An 8,607-nucleotide genomic window follows, 5' to 3' on the forward strand; every position below is an offset into this window, starting at 1 on the left:
ATAAAAACATATTTTTAAAGTAGGCGGTGGATGAAGCCAGGGCTGCGAGGGAAGCCTGGGTCCCGGGTGCCAGAGGGAAGCCGGTGCCGGCAGCCGGGGAAGAAGGCCGACTCCTGCACGCATTTCATGCATCGGGCCTCTAGTTAAGTAAATAACAGCTTAAAGCTGTTATGACAACCTTTGCAAAACTGGTTTCCAAATCTCTGAGGCAGGGGGACGCCGGGGCCCGACCTGCTTCCCCCCTCCCCCCTCCCCCCTCCCCGGTGCTCGGGGCTCCTTGCAGGTCACAGAGGGAGGGAGGGCCTCCTCCAGGCTGGACACGAGCCGCATTTGCTGGGTGAGGAGCTCGGAATTGGCTCCTGCTTTTTAATAATCTCCCAATTACAGGCAACGGCTGTGAGCTATCCCCCGTCTGGAGCGCGCAATAAAGCCTGGGCTACAGCCCTGGGAGCTGGGGCCGCAGCTTCCGAAAGGTGGATGGCAGGTGAACTGCTGAGCTGGCCTGTTTCCCTCCCAATTACCCCTGAAAAACAGCCTCCCACACGAGCTGCACTCCACACCCTTACGGTCCCTCAACCTCAAGCCCTCAGCGCAGAGAGATACAGAGACACGGGAGGCAGGAAGGGGGAGGGAGGAGTTTCCCAGCAGCACCAGCTGCTGCAAATGGGCCTGAGCGGGCGGCTGGGAGGGTGGATGGCCGCGAGGTCACGGCACAGGTCGCGGCTCCAAGCCTCGCATGGATATGATTATGTGGCAGCGTAACCGGGGCACTGTGAGCCCGGGATGAGGACTGCAGCATGTTTGCAAGGAAATCTGGGGGGAAGGAGAAGGCGACTGAGCAAAATAATCCCGGGTCAGAAACAACGGTGACAGCAAGACGCCACGTAAAATTATCAAAGACGGGGGCGTGGTCTGGGAGATTGCAACATATCTACCAGTCACAAAATCACTGGTTATGTTCATGTACACCACACACACACACGCACCCCTCCTACAGATCCGTGAGACAATAACCCAATAGAAAAAGGGTCAGTGCCTGAATAAGCAAATCAGGGGTGGGGCATGCCGATAACCAATAAGCATGCAATAACCAATGAACATACAACAAGTGCTTCAACCTCATTAGCCACGAGAGGCGTCTACACCACAATCCCTAGCCGCCATGCCTCACCTGCTCAAGCAGCACACATTTCAGTGTCTGAGAATCTGTTTTCCTTTTTGAATCTTCTTGTTGTTGTTGTTAATCCTCACCCGAGGATATTTTTTCCCGTTGATCGTTAGAGTGCGAGGGAGGGAGAGAGAGAAACATCTGTGTGAGAGAGACACGTTGATTGGTTGCCTCCCACACAGGCCTGGACAGGGGCTGGGGATGGAACCTGCAGCCCAGGTGCGTGCCCTTGACGGGGAATCCAACCCGAGAGCCTTTGGTGCAGGGCCAGCACTCTAACCACTGAGCCGTGCTGGCCAGGCCTTGTCTGAGAATGTTAAGCGTTGGTGAGGATGCTGGAAACACGAACCCCCACCCCTGCTGTGTGGGGTGTAAACTGGTGCCTCCGGTTTGGAGAACAGCGTGGGTATATGGGTTAACGTGAAAAGAGCTTCAAGAAATACGGGTGAGTCAAAAAGCAAGTTGCCAAAAGATACCTAGCTCGGCCAGCGTGGCTCAGTGGTTGAGCGTCAACCTATGGACCAGGAAGTCGTGGTTCAATTCCCAGTCAGGGCACATGCCCGGATTGTGGGCTCGATCCCCAGTGTAGGGCACACAGGAGGCAGCCGATCCATGATTCTCTTTCATCATTGATGTTTCTCTCTCTCTCCCTCTCCTTTCCTCTCTCTCTCTCTTAAAAAAAAAAAAATCAATAAAAACATATCTTCGGGTGAGGATTAAAAAAATAATAATAAAAATAAAAAAGAATCATATGAATTTCCTCCTTAAAAAGAAATCAACAACAACAAAGAGATGCCTAAAATACTGCACCAGCCTGGGGCGACCTGCTGGAACAATGCTGTTCAGGCGGTTCACGCCGGGGAGGCGCAGGTGCTGTGCTGGGGTGTAAAGACACTTCAGAGGGCGCAGACTAGAAGGGTCATAGCTACCGGGAGGGTGGAGGGCAAACGGGCACCTATGTTGGTGGTAGGGGCCAAGGTGACTTGAACTTCTCTGAAATGTTCTTTTTCTTTTTTAAAAAAAAAATATTTTTTTTAATTGATTTCAGAGAGGAAGAGAGAGGAAGAGAGAGATAGAAACATCATTGATGAGAGAGAATAATGGACCGGCCGCCTCCTACACGCCTCACACTAGGGATGGAGCCCACAACCTGGGCCTGTGCCCTGACAGGAATCAAACCCTGACCTCCTGGTTCCTAGGCTGATGCTCAACCAGCGAGCCACGCCAGCGGAGCGGTTGTAATTTTTCAAGGAGTTGATATTTAAATCCTAAAGGCCCAGTGCACGAAATCTATGCACGGGTAGGGTCCCTAGGCCTGGCCCGTGATTAGGGCCGATCAGGTTCCCAGCCTCCCTGCCTCCTCCTTCCCTCACTCGCTCAGCGCTCCCGCACTGCTGGTCGCCCGCCATGTTCCACGCCACCCCCTGGTGGTCAGTGCATGTCATAGCGAGCAATCCAACTCCCGTTCTCCCGGTCAAACTCCCGAGGGGACACTTTGCATATTAGCCTTTTATATATGTAGATTACTTGAGTAATTTAGATAATATCCCCCCCCCCCCGCAAAAATAATAACAGTGAAGCCCTAAGAAGGATGGAGAGGAGGGGCAGAGCAGTCAGCCAGCAGTGTGGGGAGTGTCTGTTTTATACTGAAAGGCCTCGGGGCAGCTGTCCACGGGGGCACCCGGCTCCTGGGGCCTCGCCTCCCTCCCTCACTGGGACAAAGGTGAAGACCCCATGAGCGAGACCCAGAGCCGCAGTCTCCGAGCCCTGTGGTTGGAGGAAACCCCAAAACAGGATACGCACATAAAAGACTCTTCCTTTGCTTCTTTATTAAATTGTTATATCCACACACAGCACTTCAGGAGCCAAAATGGAGTCCCTAATGCGGTCTCCTGGTACCAATCGTGTAAAACAATACAGAACGGCGAGGGCTCCGCCGGCTCTTAGGGGGCGGGGGGAGGCCCGGGTCCGAGGTGCCTTTCGGGGATGTGCAGCCGCAGGGGGGGTGGGGGGGAGCTCAGAGTCGTCAGGAGGCAGGCCCTCTCCCCAAACATGCCCACATCCACATCCTCGTTAATTGCCCAGAATTCATGTCACTTAAGCGGAGAAGCTATAAACATCCGCCATCATAAAGACGCCTTGAGCCGCCCGGGACGAAATCAATGCCGTATTATTTTGGTTTATTATTCCTCGTGGGTTCGCGCCGGCCTGCCTACTTGGATATTTATTTATACCCAAGAAGCGAAAGAACATAAACGCCGCACTTGGGAGCAGGCCGCTGCAGGGATGGAGTGGGTACGGCCGGCCGCTGCCTGGGTTCCGGGAGCTGCAGCCGTGACAGAGCGCCGGGCTCAAGGTCACCGCCTCCTCCACGCGGGGAGGGCTGACGGGGATTAACACGAAGGGCCCCGAGACTGAAGCGCGGTGGCTCGCGCAGATGGCTCCTGCCTTCTTCCCGGGGCGGCTGGGGTGGGGGCGATAAACAGTGTAAGGGCGGGCGGCCCCCTCCCTGCCGGTTCTCTCTCCGGCGCCTCTAAGCTCTTTATTCAAGAGGTCCCTGGCTATTCACAACTTTGCTGCTCTTATGAAACATTAATGACTGCTTTCTCTCCGGCAGACAAGGGCCTTATTTTGAGGAAGATTAACAAAGAGGCCTCGATGCAGAATGAGTCTCACCCCAGGAGGGGCCTCTCTCACCAGCCTATTTATGACGGGGGTAGGGGGGTACCCTGTTAGTTCAAGGCTGGCAAGTAAATCGATGGCGTGCAGCCTGGCAAGGACAACAGCCAACACAAAAGGGACGTGGCATGGAAAACAGCCCGCCCCCCCCCCAAGCGGGCTGACCGCCCCCCGCCCCCAGCAGGCTGACCCCACGCCCTGCCCACCATCCTTTTTTCTCGGCAACCCGCGTGGGGAGCTGTGTTTACTAGCCATTGTCAGGCTACTCTGCGGGGGGATGGAGGGGGTGGCACAGGTGAGAGCAGTTATCCGTGTGCAACGGTGAGAACAGCACGGAGATGGGGCTTTTAGTGAGGCGGCCGATGCTTAGAAAACACTCCTGAGAGCCTCGCAGGCCGGCATCGCTCTCGGATGGAGGAGCTGGGGTGGGGGCGGTGGGCACGCTTGCTTCAAGATGCTTTCCCGAGGAAAGAAGAGGGTGTGCATTGCAGAAATAAAAGATTTTTTCATCCTCACCCAAGGATATTTTTCCGTTGATAAGAGAGAGTGGGAGAGAGAGGGAAAGACAGAGAGAAACATTGATGTGAGAGAGACACATCGATGGGTTGCCTCCTGCACATGCCCTGACCAGGGCCTGGGCTGGGGAGGAGCCTGCAATGGAGGTACGTGCCCTTGACCAGAATCGAACCTGGGACCCTTCTGTCCACAGGCCGATGCTCTATCCACTGAGCCAAACTGGCCAGGGCACAGAAATAAAGTATTTTGAGTTCATGTCTTATCCTGTGTACACTCGGTCTTCACGTCGGCACCCAGGTGCTGTGGTGAAAGGGACTTTTGGTGCAACTCCACGCCCACCACTAAAAAGCCCTGCATCTGCTTTGATCTCTTTTCCCGGATTTGTCACCGGTCTCCCTTGCAGCGGAAGGAATGGAAGCAGAGGGAGGCTGGGTCAGTTAGGAGACGGTCAGTGGGGGACCAGGTCTCCCTCTCCGTTCTTCCCGCTGTGAACCCAGCTCTCCACGGTCCCCACGCGTGAATCCGGGCCTCCAGTTAGCCAGGGACCGTGGTAGGAACACGTCTCATCATGTGTGATGACAACAAGGGCCCACCCACCTGACCCTAGACGTGCAGGAACAAGTGTCTTAGTCACTGCCGTGCACTCAGCACCTGCTGCCCTTGGCCTTCAGGGAGCTGGCAGAGGGGTGGGAGGGGAGGAGGCAGGCACAGGTTCACACGGATGACTACACAGCTGCCCTCGGGAGGGCCAGGTTTGGTAGATGTGGCTCCACACCACACCCTTCGATTTCTGGTGTTTGCCATCACTGATCTGCAGGTGTGTGGACAGGCAAGCGTGGAGCTTGGGGTTCAGGTTGCCTGGGGGACCGACAGAGGCAGGCCTGCATGGGCCAGTTGCTGTCAGCCGTGCTCGCATGGCCAAAGGGCACAGAAAATGCCCGTTAGACAGAGCAGCACCATTTGGCTTGCGTACACTTTTTAAAATATATATTTTTATTGATTTCGGAGCGAGGAAGGGAGAAGGAGAGAGAGAGAGAAACATCAATGATAAGAGAGAATCTTTGATGGGCTGCCTCCAGCATGCCCCCTACTGGGCATCGAGCCCAGAAACCTGGGCCTGGGCCCTGACCGGGACTCAAACCGTGACCTCCTGGTTCATGGGTCGACTCTCAGCCACGGAGCCCCGCCGGCCAGGCTGGCGGACACTTTTCGGGGAGCACTATGCCTACGTTTCCCCTCCTTTGTGAGAACCTTAAAACATTTGAGGGACGACAACTGTCAGCATCCCTGGTCGCTTCTCTGTGCCAAGCGCTGCCCTCAGGTGCTCTGATGTGTTATCACTCCATGGTCACCTGGGCGCCGTGACCCGCACCATCGTCACCCCATTTTACCGATGAGGACACTGAGGCACCAAGACCGTGACGTGCCTCGGGCTCTCAGTTACGGGGGCAGAGCTGGGACTCAGGGCCGGCGGCCTGGCTCCTGTCGGCTACGACCTCAGTCTGAAGAGAGATGTCATGTAAAATAATTTCTAAACGTCCGACATCACCTTCCACATCGTGATGGGGCGCAGATCCCTGCAGCTAGAGAAATCCAAGGAAAAGAGCCCCACTGAACACTTCCAAAGAGCCTACGAGACAAGGCACGATCAATTCTTGCTTTAAAATCGATCGCCGGGATTTTGCACTGTCGGTCGCCATTTTATTATCAGATGCCGAAAAATCATTACCACAACCACACGAGCGTCACAGCCACATGAAAACGAACGCCCTTCCTTCGGGAAAATGCTATAAATACGCACGAGAAAGTATTCTCCCAGACATGGCCCGAGCCAATCAATCACCCGCCCGATACGTCCGCTTTGATCTCGTTCCCTGGAACTTCACCCATAAAGGTTTAGTAAGATTTGTCGGCAGCTGGGGAGCAGGAGGGGCGCCTGGGGAAGCCACCGTTAGAGTCTGAGCGTTAGAACTCGTGCCGGGCGACATCAATCAGACAAGGCTCCCAGACACGTTGCAAAGGGGGAGTAGCTGGTTGAGGCAGATCTAGTAAACGAGCGATGGTTAACCAGAAATTACCAAGAACGCCTGCAAATCAGCAAGACCAGCCGCTCGCTGGGAAAAGAGCGTGACAGTTTTAACGACGGACGGACGCCCGGCTGGCGCGGCTCAGTGCTTGTTTGTATTGTGAGCGTGTCGGCCCAGGCACCGAAGGGTGGAGGGTTCGATTCCGGGTCAAGGGCACGTACCTGGGTTGCAGGTTCGATCCCTGGCCCTGGCTGGGTTGTGTGTGAGAGGCAACCAATCGATGTGTCTCTCTCACATCGATGTGTCTCTCTCCCTCTCTCTCTCCCCCGCCCCTTTCACTGTCTCTAGAAGTTAATGGGGAAAATACCTCCAGCGAGGACTGACAAAGACAGACAAACTCCGATCCTCAGTCACACCCGGCGCCTCTCGAATGCTCGGGGGCCACGTGAGGCTAGAGGCTGCGGGCCCGGCCGCCCACCCACGAAGCACGCCCTTCATCGCCCACGCGCACACACCGCGCCCTTGGCAAGCCGGCTCTGGGCACCTGAAGTCTACAAATGCCGAAGATGGCACCGAGGGACTTTAAATATTCATCAGCATTAAAGTCCTCGTCCAAACCTCTAAACAAACAGCGAAGCAAATCCTATTTTGGTGAGAAAGCGAGGAGTCAGGAAGGTGCGCTGAGCACTACAATCAGGACCCGGTGGGAGCGGCTCAGGCGCCCGCCCTGGCCGTGGCCGCCTTGTGACTGGCCCGGGCGCAGCCACCGCTGCCATTGGCTCTCCCAGGAGGCCCTCGCTTGTCCTAACGGGGTTGGAAACAAACGGTCCTTTTGCTGCCACATGTTACTGTTGTTAGGGGTCGGGGGGGACAGGGGTGGGGTGGACAGGGGTGGGGGGCCTGGGGGAGACAGGGGTGGGTGGGGACAGGGGTGGGTGGGGACAGGGGTGGGGGGGACAGGGATGGGGGGCCTGGGGGAGACAGGGGTGGGTGGGGACAGGGGTGGGGGGGACAGGGATGGGGGGGCCTGGGGGAGACAGGGGTGGGTGGGGACAGGGGTGGGGGGGACAGGGGTGGCGGAAGAAGTGGAGGAGGAGAAAGGGGACTTCCGCTCTGCGCTCTGTGTGCCTCTATGGTGGGCATTTGAAAATGAGGATTCTATTCGTGTCGTTTTTGAAGGTAAAAGAATGAAAGCCCTCTCGCACCTAAACCCCGGGGGGTTTCCTCCGCACACTGTGCAAAGGCCGCCGGAACTAACTCCTCGAAGGCCATGGCGGGCCGCTGCCCACAGTGTCTTTTCCACGGGCAACAGCCAACGACAGGGGTCGTCCAGGTTTCACCGTCGATTAGGGTACGTGGCAGGAGTCCTGGGGCTGGTCGCCGGGGGCATTGGCGGCAGCTCATTGTGACACCAATACGCACCCCTGCTGCGTTAGGAGGCGGTGTGAATGGGGAGGCGGCGGGGGCGGGCGGCAGGAGGTCTCAGGGGCTGAGATAGCACACAGACAGGACATCTGCGGGACACGGGCGTGGGCCGGTAGCATGAGCCACCCTTCCCCCCAAGCCTGTGGGGGACAGAATGGACGGGGGGGGGCACCTGCTCACCCCAAAGGGTACAGGTGGTCGAGCCGGACAGTAGAGCCAGCTAAGCAGCCAATGAAGGGCCGTGGGATCTCGTTTGCTCAGCCTGCGGAGGGCACTTTGAGACAGCCATCTGCGGCCGGGGCACTCGAATGGGAAGTGACAGCCTCCTACTGTTTTTTATTGGTTTCAGAGAGGAAGGGAGAGGGAGAGAGAGAGAGAAACATCAACAATGAGAGAGAATCACTGATCAGCTGCCTCCTGCATGCCCCCCACTGGGGATGGAGCCTGCAACCCAGGCATGTGCCCTGACCGGGAATCAAGCCCTGACCTCCTGGTTCATAGGCCGACGCTCAACCCCTGAGCCCCGCCGGCCAGGCACATACTGCAGCTGTAAGCGGCATGACGCTGGGATGTCCCGGCTGGCACTGGGGAAGGACCTCCGCAGAAGGGCTGGATGCCAGCTGTCCACATTCTCTCCACGCTCACCACTCACCGCTGCGCTCCTCACCTCGGGGCAGACATGTGACCTGGCCCTCCTTTGTCCTCCACTGCCGGGCCCACTGGACCCTCGGGGGGTCGCTGGTCCCCAGGACCAACACCAGCCCTCCCCTGGGCCCACCTGCTGTCTGACCT

Source organism: Myotis daubentonii, chromosome 15, assembly GCF_963259705.1.
Source record: "Myotis daubentonii chromosome 15, mMyoDau2.1, whole genome shotgun sequence".
NCBI lineage: Eukaryota > Metazoa > Chordata > Mammalia > Chiroptera > Vespertilionidae > Myotis > Myotis daubentonii.